The 17,881-nt window shown below is 45.9% G+C and overlaps 1 pseudogene across 1 annotated transcript; it reads right to left on the reverse strand.

The window, feature by feature from the left end:
* Positions 1–433: 433 nt before the first annotated feature.
* Positions 434–17,537, reverse strand: LOC311100555 (tudor and KH domain-containing protein-like; annotated as a pseudogene). The gene is made up of 11 exons: positions 17,430–17,537; positions 15,885–15,987; positions 15,627–15,721; positions 15,311–15,425; positions 15,027–15,166; positions 14,890–14,900; positions 2,250–2,467; positions 1,865–2,016; positions 1,350–1,524; positions 949–1,162; positions 434–556 (listed from the first exon to the last, which is right to left on the reverse strand). The product of its transcript is annotated as a tudor and KH domain-containing protein-like (transcript).
* Between the last annotated feature and the right edge of the window lie 344 nt (positions 17,538–17,881).

Consider the following 17,881-nt stretch of genomic DNA (forward strand, 5'->3'; position numbering starts at 1 on the left):
CGGCCGCATGTACGCTGACTTCGGTCGCCAGCTGTACGGTGTTTCCTCCGACACATTGGTGCGACTGGCTTCCGGGTTAAGCGGGCAGTGTGTCAAGAAGCAGTGCCAGAGGACGCATGGCTCTCGACCTTTGCCTCTCCCGAGTCCGTACGGGAGTTGTAATGATGGGACAAGACTAACTACCAATTGGATATCACGAAATTGGGGAAAAAAAGGGGTAAAAAGTACCAAAAGATAAGTAAATAAATAATTGCCTCCACAGATATGGTCTGATTTTGACTAGGTTACTTTGAAGCGAAGTAAGACATGCCTCATAATATGTTGTAAAACGTTCAGGTTTCAAACAATTAAGTATATGTTTTCAAAATGCATACTGCCTCCAGCTCATTCCAAAGTGGTGTGTGATGCGCTGATGAAACCTGCCTTCCATTGTCTATATATTTGCTGTTTGAGATGCTGTAGATCCGGGGTCGTCCCTGTTGCCCCTACCGTTACCATTATCCTGGTTAGGCACAGCATGGCCAAGACTCACCAGCTCCTCTCCTAGATCCACAGTCTGACAGAGAGAGAACAAGAGACCAGTCAGACACACAAAGGGGGATGTCACGGAAAGAGACAAATGACAATGCATTCCCCAGGGAGAAAAATAAAATAAATATTTAAAAAAATTAAAAAAACATATTGTAAAGTGGTTATCCCACTGGCTATAAGGTGAATGCACCAATTTGTAAGTCGCTCTGGATAAGAGCATCTGCTAAATGACGTAAATGTAAATGTAAAATGTAAATGAGAGAGAAAGCGATAACACACACAGGGAGAGAGACTGGGCCTGTAAGACCCTGAAAGTGAGAGGGATGGAGAGAGAGAGTGTGTGAGTGAATGAGATAGAGTAAGAGATAGGCGAGACATACAGTGCCATTTTCCACCCCAGTCCAGTTTAGTACTGACCTTGCCCTCTGTGTTGTCGTAGAGCTGTACACTGGGCCAGGAGAGCTCAGAGTGGGTGTAGCTGCACAGTTTGACCAGAAGGGGTCTCTACTCGGCAACGTACGTCAGGCAGTCAAAGTCATCCAGCGCTTCCTCGCTCCACACCTCGCCTGCTGGGTTAACTCCAGCTAAGCTGCACTCGATGGCCTGGAATGGTAGGCTGAGGAAGTAATTCCTTAAAGGGGCATGAGAGAAGACAAGACCATTGGCCAAATAGCTAACAGCTATTAGAGTAACAGCTTTCATCTATTATTTATTACTTTCGCAATACAACAAAGAGTGCTGGAATTTATTGTCCAGCTCTTTCTTGGAAACAAAATTATTTATTTCTGAGCCCTAACCTCATAACCCTGACTTCTCACCTCATACTTCGTAGACTGTCCCTGGGTAGTTCTATATTGTCTGCAAAGTCGACATAGTCGAGGTCCACCAAGCCAGAGCCCATCACCCCCAGGACCCTCGCCTGTTCCAGTTGCCATAGTCCCGGTAGGGAGCAGCCACAATGTCCCCCACCATAATGGTCTCCACTCGCTGCTCCTGGAGATGTCACACACAGGGCTCAACACTACAGTTCAACACTATAGAAACATATTGTATAAAAAAAGACATGTTTCTCTGTAATGTAGAATAAAATAATAGTGTCAGCTCTGGACACTGTTCTATTTTTGTGGTTCATTGAAGGTGGAATCTAGGAAGTAATGCTCATTAGGGCACACAACGGAAAACATTTAGTAACATACAACATGTAGCAACAGAAAACATTTAGCAACAGAAAACAAAAATGAGTGCTTTTATTGGAAAATACCAAATAGTCCCACCCTGCTTCAATCCATTTGTCTGTTTGGTGTCTAAAGAACGCAAGCAATGTATGACTGACCTGCAGGGTTCCGTTGCTGTAGAATCGGCTCATCTCGGCAGAAAGTTTGTCCAGCCCCAGAATCTGGATCCAGAAGTGGTGGGGGTTCTCTGACGCTGACACATACACTTGCAGGTGCCCATCTGGCTGGAATCTCAGGTCTGGACTGGGAACTGGACAGGACAAGAGAAAGGGAGATATATTTGAGAGAAAATATCAACATGCACACCATTGCATTGTCCCTCTATGTGGTGCAGGGAATAGGAAAACTAATTCCGTAGTCAATGATTTTTGACTAAGTTTGTAGTATCAATGAGAGCGCACTTGTATTAATCTCAGTATTGTACAGTCAATTTCAAATGGGTAACTATTCAAAAAGCCACATTTTCAAAACTTCCAAACTTACTTTCGAATTTGAAAACCTCTGATAGTGAGTCAGGTGAGACGATTTCATCCTCCTCCATCTCCTCCTCTCGTGCCTCTCTAGCCAGCTGTACCTCCTCTCCTGCTGCCTGGGCAGAGGTTCCGTTAGCCTGGACCAGCCCCTCTTCCTTCACGCTGAAAGATTGTGGAGCCTCCTCCGGCTTCAGCTCCTGTCTGGGTTTGATCTCAGTTACCACTGAACTTTGTAGTAACAGAGTAAGGTCCACACACCCAGATGCTCTAATACATACAGTTGGTTCCGAAATTATTGACACAATTGATAAATATGAACAATAATGACTTATTATTATTGACACCCCTAAAGATTCTTATAAATAAAGTAGTACAACATTTTGTATTTGGTCCCATATTCCTAGCACGCAATGGCTACATCAAGCTTGTGACTCTACAAATTTACGGATAATCCTGAAAAATGATGAATGAGAAAGTTACAGAGGGTCAATGATCATACTCCCAAGACATGCTAACCTCCCCTGTTATTGCCAATGGTGAGACATTAGCATGTCTTGGGGGTATGATCTTTTTTTTTAGTCATTTAGCAGACGCTCTTACCCAGAGCGACTTACAGGAGCAATTAGAGTTAAGTGCCTTGCTCTAGGGCAGCCAGGCATTTCTATTGGGCACAAAATAATCTAAAACACAACCAAAAGAAACTGCAAATGCATCCAACAAGTTTGTAGAGTCACAAGCTTGATGTAGTCATTGTGTGCTAGGAATATGAGACCAAATACTAAACTTTTGACAACTTTATTTATAAGAATATTATTTTTTTTAAGGTTACGTGGTAAACAACATCTCTTTCTCTGAGCAATTGTATTAGTATAAAACAATAGTCTTCACAGTGCTTCATTTGTAAATCTGGAGGTGCCGGAACAAAAAGTGAGCGCGAGAGGGGGGTGACCTGGGGAGCTCTGAGGTACCGGAATGCATAAACAAATAAAAATAAATAACCTTTATAATAAAGCATTGCATGCATATCATCACATTTGCGTAGTGGCATAGAGCAGTAGAGGCACTTACAGAAGTTGCATACATGGAAAATAATTTTTGGGGCCTAGGGTCCGGAATATTTTGGGCCTTTTATAAACGCATTTCATGCAATTCTACGTCATTTTACATGACTGGAGACTTTGGAATAATATTTTTTAATGCCAAGTTCAAAACAACTGGGAACTCCAAGCTGGGAAATCTCAGACTTCCGACTTCAGTGCGTTCAAGACAACTAGGAAATCGGGAACAAACTAGTTCCGACTTGGAAAATAAGTTTTGAACTGTCATCCAACTCGGAATTCCAAATGGGGAACTCTGGCCTCTATCTAAAGCTCCGTCTTTCCAACCTGAAGTTCACTGACGTCATGATTCTACCTAGTTCTTTTCAGAGTTCCCAGTTGTCTTGAAAGCACCATCATACCGCACAAATGACCGAAATGACACGCTACTTTGACACTGACAAACTGAGAATCTGAGAACAATGAAAACGACCTTGTCTTGAATCCATCAATAGCCTAGACCTAGGTGTGTGGAGACATATTGTAAGCTACAATATGATGAGGAATTATAGTCCTAAAAATGCTTTCCAGTTTGACTGACTCACCCACTCACTGGTGATGGCCTATGCACTCGTGCCAAAAGCCTCTCTCTCTTGTTTTACTTTGTAAAACAATATTTGGAAATCAAATATTTTGGTAGCCTACAGCTGACAGATTAGAGTATTCTCTTTTCAGCAGGAGCAATTTGCTTTCCAACCTGTGTTTTCCCGCAATTGTAGGCTATTTGAAATATTGCGATAGGCCAGTTTTGTCTGCATGCTGTTTGTTCACTGACAGATTTGCAGCGCGTTCCTGACTGTAGGCTTTGCCTTGTTATTGGGATACACTCCACAGATAGGCTATTTTTAAAAGAAGCTATTGATCCTCTGTGGCAACATTTTAGGCTTTCTCATGGTGTAGTAGGCTATTCTGAATTATTTAATATATCTCTGAACAGACAGCAGTAACTATATAACTTTGGCAAATGTATTTCAATTTATCAGGCGTGCTGCAGCTCCTCCAGAACCCAGATCCTGGTCTTCAACCTTTTCTTGCCCAGGGACCCCGTCCCAGGCAAACCGGCAACCCAGAGACCCCCATCATACGTTAGCAAAACAAACGTCTTGTCTTATTTTGTGTGTTTTCTTGCGCTGATCTTAATTTATTCTGTACATAATGTTTCCGCCATCGTTTCCTATGACTGAAAAGAGCTTCTGGACATCAGAACAGCGTTCACTAACCTCGATTTGGATGAAGAATTCTACTTCAATGACTCGGCCGCGCAGGAATACTGCTCACTCAGGACCAGGCCCTAATCCCCGACACTCAGAATAGGAAAAGACGACGATATAGAGGCCGACGTGGGGGCGAGAGAATATACCGCCTCTACCCTCTGTTCTATTGGCGAATGTACAATCACTGGAAACCAAACTAGACGAGCTCTGTTCAAGACTATCCTGTCAACGGAATCTGAAGAACTGTAATATCCTATACTACACAGAGTCATGGCTGAATGAGGACATGGTTCAAATAAGTCTAGCTGTTTTTTCAACGCTTCGGCAGGACAGAACGGCAGCGTCTTGTAAACTCAAGGGCGGGGGTGTGCGTGTCTTTGTTAACAACAGCTGGTGCACAATCTCTAATATTAAGGAAGTCTCTAGCTTCTGCTAGCTTGAGTTAGAATACCTCATGATACGCTGTAGATCATAGCATTTACCAAGAGTTTATCTATATTTTTCATAGCCAAATGTTATTTGTCACATACACGTGTTTCGCAAAATGCTTGTGTTTCTAGCTCCGACAGTGCAGTAATATCTAACAAGTAATATCTAACAATTTCACAACATATACCCAAAACACACAAATCTAGTAAGGAATGGAATTTAAGAATATATACAGTGAGGGAAAAAATGTTTGATCCCCTGCTGATTTTGTACGTTTGCCCGCTGACAAAGACATGATCAGTCTATAATTTCAATGGTAGGTTTATTTGAACAGTGAGAGACAAAATAACAACAAAGAAATCCAGAAAAACGCATGTCAAAAATGTTATAAATTGATTAGCATTTTAATGAGGGAAATAAGTATTTGACCCCTCTGCAAAACATGACTTAGTACTTGGTGGCAAAACCCTTGTTGGCAATCACAGAGGTCAGACGTTTCTTGTAGTTGGCCACCAGGTTTGCACACATCTCAGGAGGGATTTTGTTCCACTCCTCTTTGCAGATCTTCTCCAAGTCATTAAGGTTTCGAGGCTGACGTTTGGCAACACAAACCTTCAGCTCCCTCCACAGATTTTCGATGGGATTAAGGTCTGGAGACTGGCTAGGCCACTCCAGGACCTTAATGTGCTTCTTCTTGAGCCACTCCTTTGTTGCCTTGGCCGTGTGTTTTGGGTCATTGTCATGCTGGAATACCCATCCACGACCCATTTTCAATGCCATGGCTGAGGGAAGGAGGTTCTCACCCAAGATTTGATGGTACATGGCCCCGTTCATCGTCCCTTTGATGCGGTGAAGTTGTCCTGTCCCCTTAGCAGAAAAATACCCCCAAAGCATAATGTTTCCACCTCCATGTTTGACGGTGGGGATGGTGTTCTTGGGGTCATAGGCAGCATTCCTCCTCCTCCAAACACGGCGAGTTGAGTTGATGCCAAAGAGCTCGATTTTGGTCTCATCTGACCACAACACTGTCACCCAGTTCTCCTCTGAATCATTCAGATGTTCATTGGAAAACTTCAGACGGCCCTGTATATGTGCTTTCTTGAGCAGGGGGACCTTGCGGGCGCTGCAGGATTTCAGTCCTTCACGGCGTAGTGTGTTACCAATTGTTTTCTTGGTGACTATGGTCCCAGCTGCCTTGAGATCATTGACAAGATCCTCCCGTGTAGTTCTGGGCTGATTCCATTTGCGAATAATCGCACCAACTGTTGTCACCTTCTCACCAAGCTGCTTGGCGATGGTCTTGTAGCCAATTCCAGCCTTGTGTAGGTCTACAATCTTGTCCCTGACATCCTTGGAGAGCTCTTTGGTCTTGGCCATGGTGGAGAGTTTGGAATCTGATTGATTGATTGCTTCTGTGGACAGATGTCTTTATACAGGTAACAAGCTGATATTAGAAGCATTCCCTTTAAGAGTGTGCTCCTAATCTCAGCTCGTTACCTGTATAAAAAAACCTGGGAGCCAGAAATCTTTCTGATTGAGAGGGGGTCAAACACTTATTTCCCTCATTAAAAAGCAAATCAATTTATAACATTTTTGACATGCGTTTTTCTGGATTTTTTTGTTGTTATTCTGTCTCTCACTGTTCAAATAAACCTGCCATTAAAATTATAGACTGATCATTTCTTTGTCAGTTCGCAAACGTACAAAATCAGCACGGGATCAAATACTTTTTTACCTCACTGTACATATATGGACAAGCAATGACAGAGCGGCATGGACTAAGATACAGTAGAATATTATAGAATAGAATACAGTATATACATATGTGATGAGTAGTGCATGATATGTAAACATTATTAAAGTGACTAGTGTTCCATTTCCTAAAGTGACAAGCAATTTCAATAGGCAGCAGCAGCCTCTAATGTGCTAGTGATGGCTATTTAACAGTCTGATGGCCTTGAAATAGAAGCTGCTTTTCATTCTCTCTGTCCCAGCTTTGATGCACCTGTACTGACCTCGCCTTCTGGATGATAGCGGGATGAACAGGCAGTGGCTCGGGTGGTTGATGTCCTTGATGATCTTATTGGCCTTCCTGTGACATCGGGTGCTGTAGGTGTCTTGGAGGGCGAGTAGTTTGCCCCCGGTAATGCGTTCAGCAGACCGCACCACCCTCTGGAGAGCCCTGCGCTTGCGGGCGTTGCAGTTGCCATACCAGGTGGTGATACATCCCGACAGGATGCTCTCAATTGTGCATCTGTAAAAGTTTTTTAGGTGCCAAGCCAAATTTCTTCAACCTCCTGAGGTTGAAGAGGCTCTGTTGCTCCTTCTTTATCACACTGTCTGCGTGGGTGGACCATTTCAGTTTGTCAGTGATGTGTACGCCAAGGAACTCTTCAGTAGGTCATATGATTGAGTGTAGTCTGGCCCAGGAGTGTGAAGGTGAACGGAAAGGCTGGAGCAACGAACAGCCCTTGCTGTCTCTGCCAGGCCGGTTCCCCTCTCCACTGGGGTTCTCTGCCTCTAACCCTGTTGCAGGGGCTGAGTCACTGGCCTGCTGGTGCTCTTTCATGCCGTCCCTGGGAGGGGTGCGTCACTTGAGTGGGTTGAGTTACTGACGTGATCTTCCTGTCTGGGTTGGCGCCCCCCCCCCCCTTGGTTTGTGCTGTGGTGGAGACCTCTGTGGGCTATACTCGGCCTTGTCTCAGGATTGTAAGTTGGTGGTTGGGGATATCCCTCTAGTGGTGCGGGGGCTGTGCTTTGGCGGAGTGGGTGGGGTTATATCCTTCCTGTTTGGCCCTGTCCGGGGGTTTCTTCGGATGGGGCCACAGTGTCTCCGGACCGCTCCTGTCTCAGCCTCCAGTATTTATGCTGCAGTAGTTTATGTGTCGGGGGGCTGGGGTTAGTTGGTTATACCTGGAGTACTTCTCCTGTCTTATCCAGTGTCCTGTGTGAATTTAAGTATGCTCTCTCTAATTCTCTCGTTCTCTCTTTCTCTCTGAGAACCTGAGCCCTAGGACCATACGTCAGGACTACCGGGCATGATGACACCCTGCTGCCCCCAGTCCGCCTGGCCTTGCTGCTATTCCAGTTTCAACTGTTCTGCCTGCGGCTACGAAACCCCTACCTGTCCCAGACCTGCTGTTTTCAACTCTAAATGATCGGCTATGAAAAGCCAACTGAGAGACCTGAGCCCTAGGACCATACGTCGGGACTACCGGCCGTGGTGACTCCTTGCTATCCCCAGTCCGCCTGGCCTTGCTGCTATTCCAGTTTAAACTGTTCTGCCTGCGGTTATGGAACCCCTACCTGTCCCAGACCTGCTGTTTTAAACTCTAATGATCGGCTATGAAAAGCCAACTGAGATTTATTCCTGATTATTATTTGACCATGCTTGTCACTTATGAACATTTTTGAACATCTTGGCATGGTTCTGTTATAATCTCCACCCGGCACAGCCAGAAGAGGACTGGCCACCCCTCATAGCCTGGTTCCTCTCTAGGTTTCTTCCTAGGTTTTGCCTTTCTAGGGAGTTTTTCCTAGCCACCGTGCTTCTACACCTGCATTACTAGCTGTTTGGGGTTTTAGGCTGGGTTTCTGTACAGCACTTCGAGATATTAGCTGATGTAAGAAGGGCTATATAAAATAAAATTGATTGATTGATTGATTGAACTTGAAGCTTTCCACCTTCTCCACTGCGGTTCCGTCGATGTGGATAGAGGGGTGCACCCTCAGCTGTTTCCTGAAGTCCACGATCATCTCTTTTGTTTTGTTGACGTTGAGTGAGAGGTTATTTTCCTGGCACCACACTCCCAGAGCCCTCACCTCCTCCCTGTAGGCGGTCTCGTCATTGTTGGTAATCAAGCCTACTACTGTTGTGTCGTCTGCAAACTTGATGATTGAGTTGGAGGCGTGCTTGGCCATGCAGTCATGGGTGAACAGGGAGTACAGGAGGGGGCTGAGCACGCACCCTTGTGGGGCCCCAGTGTTGAGGATCAGCGAAGTGGAGATGTTGTTTCCTACCTTCACCACCTGGGGGCGGCCCGTCAGGAAGTCCAGGACCCAGTTGCATAGGGCGGGGTTCAGACCCAGGACCTTGAGCTTACTTTGGTGTTGAATGCTGAGCTATAGTCAATGAACAGCATTCTTACATAGGTATTCCTCTTGTCCAGATGGGATAGGGCAGCGTGCCGTGTGATGGCGATTGTATCGTCTGTGGATCTATTGGGGCGGTAAGCAAATTGAAGTGGGTCTAGGGTGACAGGTAAGGTAGAGGTGATATGATCCTTGACTAGTCTCTCAAAGCACTTCATGATGACAGAAGTGAGTGCTACGGGGCGATAGTCATTTAGTTCAGTTACCTTTGCTTTCTTGGCTACAGGAACAATGGTGGCCATCTTGAAGCATGTGGCGACAGCAGACTGGGAAAGGGATGAACAGGCAGTGGCTCGGGTGGTTGATGTCCTTGATGATCTTATTGGCCTTCCTGTGACATCGGGTGCTGTAGGTGTCTTGGAGGGCGAGTAGTTTGCCCCCGGTAATGCGTTCAGCAGACCGCACCACCCTCTGGAGAGCCCTGCGCTTGCGGGCGTTGCAGTTGCCGTACCAGGTGGTGATACATCCCGACAGGATGCTCTCAATTGTGCATCTGTAAAAGTTTTTTAGGTGCCAAGCCAAATTTCTTCAACTTCCTGAGGTTGAAGAGGCTCTGTTGCGCCTTCTTTATCACACTGTCTGCGTGGGTGGACCATTTCAGTTTGTCAGTGATGTGTACGCCAAGGAACTTGAAGCTTTCCACCTTCTCCACTGCGGTTCCGTCGATGTGGATAGAGGGGTGCACCCTCTGCTGTTTCCTGAAGTCCACGATCATCTCTTTTGTTTTGTTGACATTGAGTGAGAGGTTATTTTCCTGGCACCACACTCCCAGAGCCCTCACCTCCTCCCTGTAGGCGGTCTCGTCATTGTTGGTAATCAAGCCTACTACTGTTGTGTCGTCTGCAAACTTGATGATTGAGTTGGAGGCGTGCTTGGCCATGCAGTCATGGGTGAACAGGGAGTACAGGAGGGGGCTGAGCACGCACCCTTGTGGGGCCCCAGTGTTGAGGATCAGCGAAGTGGAGATGTTGTTTCCTACCTTCACCACCTGGGGGCGGCCCGTCAGGAAGTCCAGGACCCAGTTGCATAGGGCGGGGTTCAGACCCAGGACCTTGAGCTTACTTTGGTGTTGAATGCTGAGCTATAGTCAATGAACAGCATTCTTACATAGGTATTCCTCTTGTCCAGATGGGATAGGGCAGCGTGCCGTGTGATGGCGATTGTATCGTCTGTGGATCTATTGGGGCGGTAAGCAAATTGAAGTGGGTCTAGGGTGACAGGTAAGGTAGAGGTGATATGATCCTTGACTAGTCTCTCAAAGCACTTCATGATGACAGAAGTGAGTGCTACGGGGCGATAGTCATTTAGTTCAGTTACCTTTGCTTTCTTGGCTACAGGAACAATGGTGGCCATCTTGAAGCATGTGGCGACAGCAGACTGGGAAAGGGAGATATTGAATATGTCCGTAAAAACACCAGCTGGGTCTGCGCATTCTCTGAGGACGCGGCTAGGGATGCCGTCTGGGCCGGCAGCCTTGCGGGGGTTAACATGCTTAAATGTCTAACTCATGTCGGCCACGGAGAAGGAGAGGCCTCAGTCCTTGGTAGTGGGCCTCGTCGGTGGCACTGTGTTATCCTCAAAGTGGGCGAAGAAGGTGTTTAGCTTGTCTGGAAGCGAGATGTCGGTGTCGGCGACGTGGCTGGTTTTCCTTTTGTAGTCCATGATTGTCTGTAAACCCTGCCACATACGTCTCGTATCTGAGCCATTGAATTGCGACTCCACTTTGTCTCTATACTGATGTTTTGCCAGTTTAATTGCCTTGCGGAGTGAGTAGCTACACTGTTTGTATTCTGCCATATTCCCAGTCACCTTGGTTAAATGCGGTGGTTCGCACTTTCAGTTTTGCGCGAATGCTGCCATCTATCCAGTTTCTGGTTAGGGTAGGTTTTAAAAGTCACAGTGGGCACAACATCACCTATACACTTCCTGATAAACTCAGTCCCCGTTTTAGTGTATTCGTCTAAATTATTTTCGCAAGCTAAACCGGAACATATCCCAGTCCGGGTGATCAAAACAATCTTGAAGCGTGGATTCCGATTGGTCAGACCAGCGTTGAATAGTCCTTAGCACGGGTACTTCCTGATTGAGTTTCTGCCTATAGGAAGGGAGGAGCAAAATGGAGTCGTGGTCAGATTTGCCGAAAGGAGGGCAGGGGAGGGCCTTATAACCATCCCGGAAGTTTGAATAGCAATGGTCAAGGATTTTAGCAGTGCGAGTACAACAGTCGATATGTTGATAGAACTTTGGCAGCCTAGTCCTCAAATTTGCTTTGTTAAAATCCCCGGCTACAATAAATGCAGCCTCAGGATATGTTGTTTCCAGTTTGCATAAAGTCCAGTGAAGTTCTTTGAGGGCCGTCGTGGTATCGGCTTGAGGGGGGATATACACGGCCGTGACTATAACCGAAGAAAAATCTCTTGGGAGATAATATGGTCGGCATTTGATTGTGAGGTATTCTAGGTCGGGTGAACACCTCCGCCCTTCTGCTTCCCGGAGAGATATATATTCCTGTCTGCGCGATGAACTGAGAACCCATCTGGCTGGACCGGTTTTGACAGAATATCCCCAGAGAGCCATGTTTCCGTGAAACAAAGTATGTTACAGGCCTTGATGTCTCTCTGGAAAGAAATCCTTGCCCGGAGCTCATCGACCTTGTTAACCAGAGACTGAACATTAGCGAGTAGTATACTTAGAAGAGGTGGGTGGTGTGCGCGCCTCCTAAGTCGAACAGCAGGCCGCTCCAAGTGCCTCTCCTCCACTGGCGATGTTTTAGGTCAGCCGCTGGAATCAGTTCAATTGCCCTGGGGAGAGCAAACAAAGGATCTGCTTCGGGAAATGCGTATTCCTGGTCGTAATGCTGGTGAGTTACCGCTGCTCTGATATCCAATAGTTTTTCCTGGCTGTATGTAATGATACAAAACACTTTCTGAGCTAATAATGTAAAGAATAATAAAAAAAAATGTAATACCGCAAAGTTTCCTAAGAGCTAGTCGCGAGGCCACCATCTTCGTCAGCACCAGGATCAACCTGACATTTTCAACCTCTCCCTGACCAAGTCTGTAATACCTACCTGTTTCAACCAGACCACCATAGTCCCTGTGCCCAGAAAAGCCAAGGTAATCTGTTAAATTACTATAGCCCCGTAGCACTCACATCTGTAGCCACAAAATGTTTTGAAAGGCTGGTCATGGCTCATATCAACACCATCATCCCAGATACCCTGGATCCAATTTGCATATCGCCCCAACAGATCCACAGATGACGCAGTCTCTATTGCCCTCCACACGGCCCTTTCCCACTTGGACAAAAGGAACACCTACATGAGAATGCTGTTCATTGAGTACAGCTCAGCGTTCAACAAAAGTATGCCCTCGAAGCTCATCACTAAGCTAAGGTCCCTGGGACTGAACACCTCCCTCTGCAACTTAATCCTGGACTTCCTGACGGGCCGCCCCCAGGTGTTGAGGGTAGGCAACAACACATCCGCCACGCTGACCCTCAACACGGGGGCCCCTCAGGGATGCGTGCTTAGTCACCTCATGTACTCCATGTTCACCCACGACTGCGTGGCCGCACAAAGTTTGTCGACGACACGACAGTGGTAGGCCTGATCACTGACGACTATGACACAGCCTATAGGGAGGTGGTCAGAGACCTGGCAGTGTGGTGCCAGGACAACAACCTCTCCCTCAATGTCAGTAAGACAAAGGAGCTGATCGTGGGCTACAGGAAACCGATTTGCCGAGCACGCCCCCATTCACACCGACGGGCTGTAGTAGAGCATATCGAGAGCTTCAGGTTCCTCGGTGTCCACATCACTAATGATCTATCATGGCCCAAACACACCAACACAGTCGTGAAGAGGGCATGACATCGCCTCTTCCCCTCAGGAGGCTGAAAAGATTTGGCATGGGCCCTCATATCCTCAAAAAGGTATACAGCTGCACCATCGAGAGCATCTTCACTGGCTGCATCAACGCTTGGTACGGTAACTGCTTGGCATCCAATCGCAAGGCGCTACAGAGGGTAGTGCGTACTGCCCAGTACATCACTAGGGCCGAGCTCCCTGCCATCCAGGACCTCTATAGCAGGCGGTGTCAGAGGTAGGCCCAATAAATTGTCAAAGACTCCAGCGACCCAAGCCACAGACTGTTCTCTCTGCTACCGCACAGCAAGCGGTACTAGTTCACCAAGTCTGGACCAACAAGACCCTGAACAGCTTCTACCCCCAAGCCATAAGACTTCTAAACAAGACTGCTAAATAGAAAACACTTAGACACACTACATAAGCCTACACACACACACACACACACACTACTGTCTATTATCTATCCTGTTGCCTACTCACTTTACCCCTACCTGTATGTACAGTGCATAGCTATCTCAATTACCTCGTACCCCAGCACATCGACTCGGTACTGGTACTACCTTTATATAGCCATGTTCTTTTCTACTCCCTATATATAGCCATGTTATTTTTTATCTTTATTTGGATTAGTTATTCACTCTTTATACAATGGGTGGCAATTAAACAATGGATGGGTCTTTTTGATGTGACTGTAAGTCAGCCATAGTTAGCTAGCTAGCAAGCAAGGGATAAGAACGTTGCCAGCCAGTATGGCAATGGAACATTTAGAACAAACGACTGGATCACGTCTCTAGCAACTGAACCGACAGAATGAACGACCAGCCGGCTTGGGCAACCCTAGATTTGTGTCGGGACTATATCTTGTGGAAGGATTAAATAGTATGGATAAATTCATCAAAATAACATTTTTAATGAAAATATGTCAATCATTATTTGAATATGTTGGTAACCCATTGTATAAAAGTGATAATGCCCTCGAAGCCGATGTTTGGAGGATATATTGGCACCCGGCTTCTCGGGCATTATCACTTAAGTATTTATTCCTTGTGTCACTATTTCTATTCTTTATATCTTATCTTTAACTCTGCATTGGAAATGGACCCGTAAGTAAGCATTTCACTGTTAGTCTACACCTGTTGTCTACTTAGCATTTGACAAATAAAAATGTGATTTGATCATCAGGTGAATGATAATGGCAAGGAAGTAATCAACATTTTAAAATGAATAGATTTGGTTTTTCATTATTTTGACCTCCCCACATTATAATTGGAAGACGAAGTGTAAACTCTAACATAGCCTATTAGCTAGAAAGGTGACTCCAAACACATTTCCGCTAAGAGCAGCTGTTTAGCTGGTTAAACAGCATATGTCAGATACTGAAATGAGTGTAATTTGCTCAATATTAGGAGTTGAGAAATAAAGTTGACATCATCAGAAAGAAGATATTCTCCTCTTTTCTACTGTATGTAATTCACTTTTTATATATATTTTCGCGGACCCCCTGCAGTACCTCTGCAGACCCCCGGTTGAATACCCCTGGTATAAAATAATATATTTCCCCATTTTTGTTGCATACAATATAGCTCCGTATTTGTATTATTTATTTTCATACGGTCATTATTGCTCATCTTTATCAAGGGTGTCAATCATTTCGGACCCAACTGTACCTATATTGGTTAACAGTTAAAGGCATGTGTTTGAGCATCTGAGTGTATTGGCCACTACTTGACTACTATTACAGGATTTCTGCAGCCAAGAAAAGGGATGTGTTTGACCTTTTTGTTTACCTCTGGACTTTGACCTTGGGGCTCGAAGGGTCGTCGTTTCTGGCGCAGTGCGGAGGACTGGGTAATCCTCCTTCTCACAGTATCGTACTTGAATACCTTCTACATGATCAGCTCCTATAGGAAGAATAAACAAAGTATTGTTTTAAAGAGTATTAAGTTAAGTACATGAGTAAAGGTACACCAGTAAGGCAGATCATAGCTGGTTATAACACTGCAGCAGATAAGTATTCTTGCCCTCACCTTGGCCTGTCTGACCTCCATTCTCATCCCTGTGATTGACACCTTGCCCTTCTCCTCTAGGCCCCGCCCAATCTCCCTGGGACAGATTATTCTGGCTCCTGTTGTCCTGGTGATGAGCTTCAGAGACTCTCCTCCACGACCTGAAGCACACAGCAGTATAATTCATCCATCATCATTCATATGATTTATATTTATCAAAAGGCGAGAAATGGAACATAAGTATTTTGAAACTACACAACAAAGTCCTTTTATGGACTGATAGGAAGATAATCCTCTCTCGTTACCTATGATGTGTCGGAAAGCGGTCTGGGGCACCTCCATGACGTCAGTGGTGGTCTCACAGTCTGTGGCCAGGTTCACCAGAGCACACCTGGCCAGCAGCACCTGCTGTGGTGAGCCCTGCAGAAGGAAACAGCTGACAGCAACCTCACGTGGGCAACGGACTTTTGGACCTGGATGGAGAGAGAAAGAGGGAGGGAGAGGGACAGGTGAAATTGAGAAAAGAGGAGATAAGAACAAAAACAATCCTCCACACCCATGTTCCACACAAAGCCTGACAATATGATGAAATAGTAAGAGAAGAGGTAGTAGGACATTGACCAGGTCCACGAAGGAGGCTTGGTACTTGTCAATGTTCCTGTACATCTCCAGAGGTACCGACATCCTGGACTCTTCGGTGTTGGCCAGCAGAGGAGCTACAAATAACAGACAGACACCACTTCAGATAGCCCACAATCCCTCCCTATTACAGTATAGATTATGAAACCACCTGTATCTAGTATGAATGAGACAGAGGAGACTAACGGCTGGTGCTTTTGATTTGTCAGTAGACAATGTATCCCACCATCACTCCTACACACAGCCCTGCTGCCAGAGCCACCATCTTCCCAGAGCTCAGGGTGCTCTTAGGCCCCTCTCTAACCGCCTCATCACACGCTGTGTGCCCAGGGGGAGACTCAACCTACACAAGGGAAGTTACATCAGACACCACCTAGACAAGTAGAACACCTCATAATTCAGACTCTACCTAGACAGGCAGAGCACAAAACAACATCAGACTCCACCTGAAAACGTAAAACACAGGTGGACACTCGTTGGATCTCCTGACAGAGGCACCCATTCCTACATGACACATTTGCTGTTGGAAACTGCACAACCTGAAAGTGCCATAGAGGCCATGCAGTGAAAATGTGAGCGCACAAGCCAGTAGATAGGCTAGATCAATTTTCAATCAATTTTATTTTATATAGCCCTTCTTACATCAGCTAATATCTCGAAGTGCTGTACAGAAACCCAGCCTAAAACCCCAAACAGCTAGTAATGCAGGTGTAGAAGCACGGTGGCTAGGAAAAACTCCCTAGAAAGGCGAAAACCTAGGAAGAAACCTAGAGAGGAACCAGGCTATGAGGGGTGGCCAGTCCTCTTCTGGCTGTGCCGGGTGAAGATTATAACAGAACCATGCCAAGATGTTCAAAAATGTTCATAAGTGACAAGCATGGTCAAATAATAATCAGGAATAAATCTCAGTTGGCTTTTCATAGCCGATCATTAAGAGTTGAAAACAGCAGGTCTGGGACAGGTAGGGGTTCCATAACCGCAGGCAGAACAGTTGAAACTGGAATAGCAGCAAGGCCAGGCGGACTGGGGACAGCAAGGAGTCACCACGGCCGGTAGTCCCGACGTATGGTCCTAGGGCTCAGGTCTCTCAGTTGGCTTTTCATAGCCGATCATTAAGAGTTGATCGGCTATGAAAATGATTCTTATCGTTTAGATGATTCTTATCGTTTAAATTAGTTAAATGAGTTGTTCTTCCAAAGCAAGAGGCCAGGGAATAACACAATTTTCCTCACCGTCTACACCTTCTAGAGAGGAATGTGAAGCTATGGCCCCACTAATCTGATCCCTGATGTGGGATACTGCATTCTTTCAGATCAAACCAACACACGCAATAGTAGCCTATGTGATTAGCCGCTGAGCACTAACACACACGCAAAGCACTGTTCAGCCTAGCACAGAGCATAACTGCCTTGCCCTCAGCAAAGAGTGGGGCTGCAAAGAGAACCTAGCATAGATGTGCTGTTAGCTGCGCAACAACAAACACCACAGTTGGGCCAGCTCCAGTCCTGCCATTAGAAGAATACATAGGGCCTGAAACACTATAAAGATAAATATGTCTGTGATTTCTTTCTAACCTTCATAACTGGTCCAGGTCCTGGAATCTTATGGCTTTTGCTGCTTATGATGGAATAGGAGAGGACATGGGAGGAGACTATACTGCCCAATCCTAGGCACCTGTAGAACTTAAAGGATTTGGATTTGACTTGGTTTGAGATGGGGCATACGTAACCCAACAGTGTGGTGTATTATCCCCACTCAGGCCTTAGGCAGCTATAGTGGTCACACCATGCAGACTGAGACATGTGTCGGTGTCACTGTGACAGGATGGCCGCCACGGGGGCTGTAGTTGAGAAACACCTGGGACTGAGAGATCCCCAGGTTCCCCACATCCATCTTGGAAAACCAAACAATGTCACTCTAGTTTTAGTCTCTTAAGTTCGCCAACCAGGAGAATTGGCAAAATGGTAGAGGTTATCAGTGAGTGGCTCATTTTAGAGCAAATTAAAGTATGGATTTGGTACCGTCTAGAGACCTATGGTAGACACTGGCTTGCAACTGTGGAAAGGACATGTCACAAAGTTAGATCATACACTGATGTTAAACTGAACCATTGGTTGAAATTTGGCTGACTGTCAGTGCCCCTGCTGTTTGCAGGTAGCTAATAAGCTAGCCCATTCATAGACGCTAACTACCTTTAACGCCTATTGATGATAGTATCTTCTGGCCGGGGGAGTTTT

Source organism: Coregonus lavaretus (genome assembly GCF_964263955.1).
Source record: "Coregonus lavaretus genome assembly, chromosome: 25".
Lineage (NCBI taxonomy): Eukaryota > Metazoa > Chordata > Actinopteri > Salmoniformes > Salmonidae > Coregonus > Coregonus lavaretus.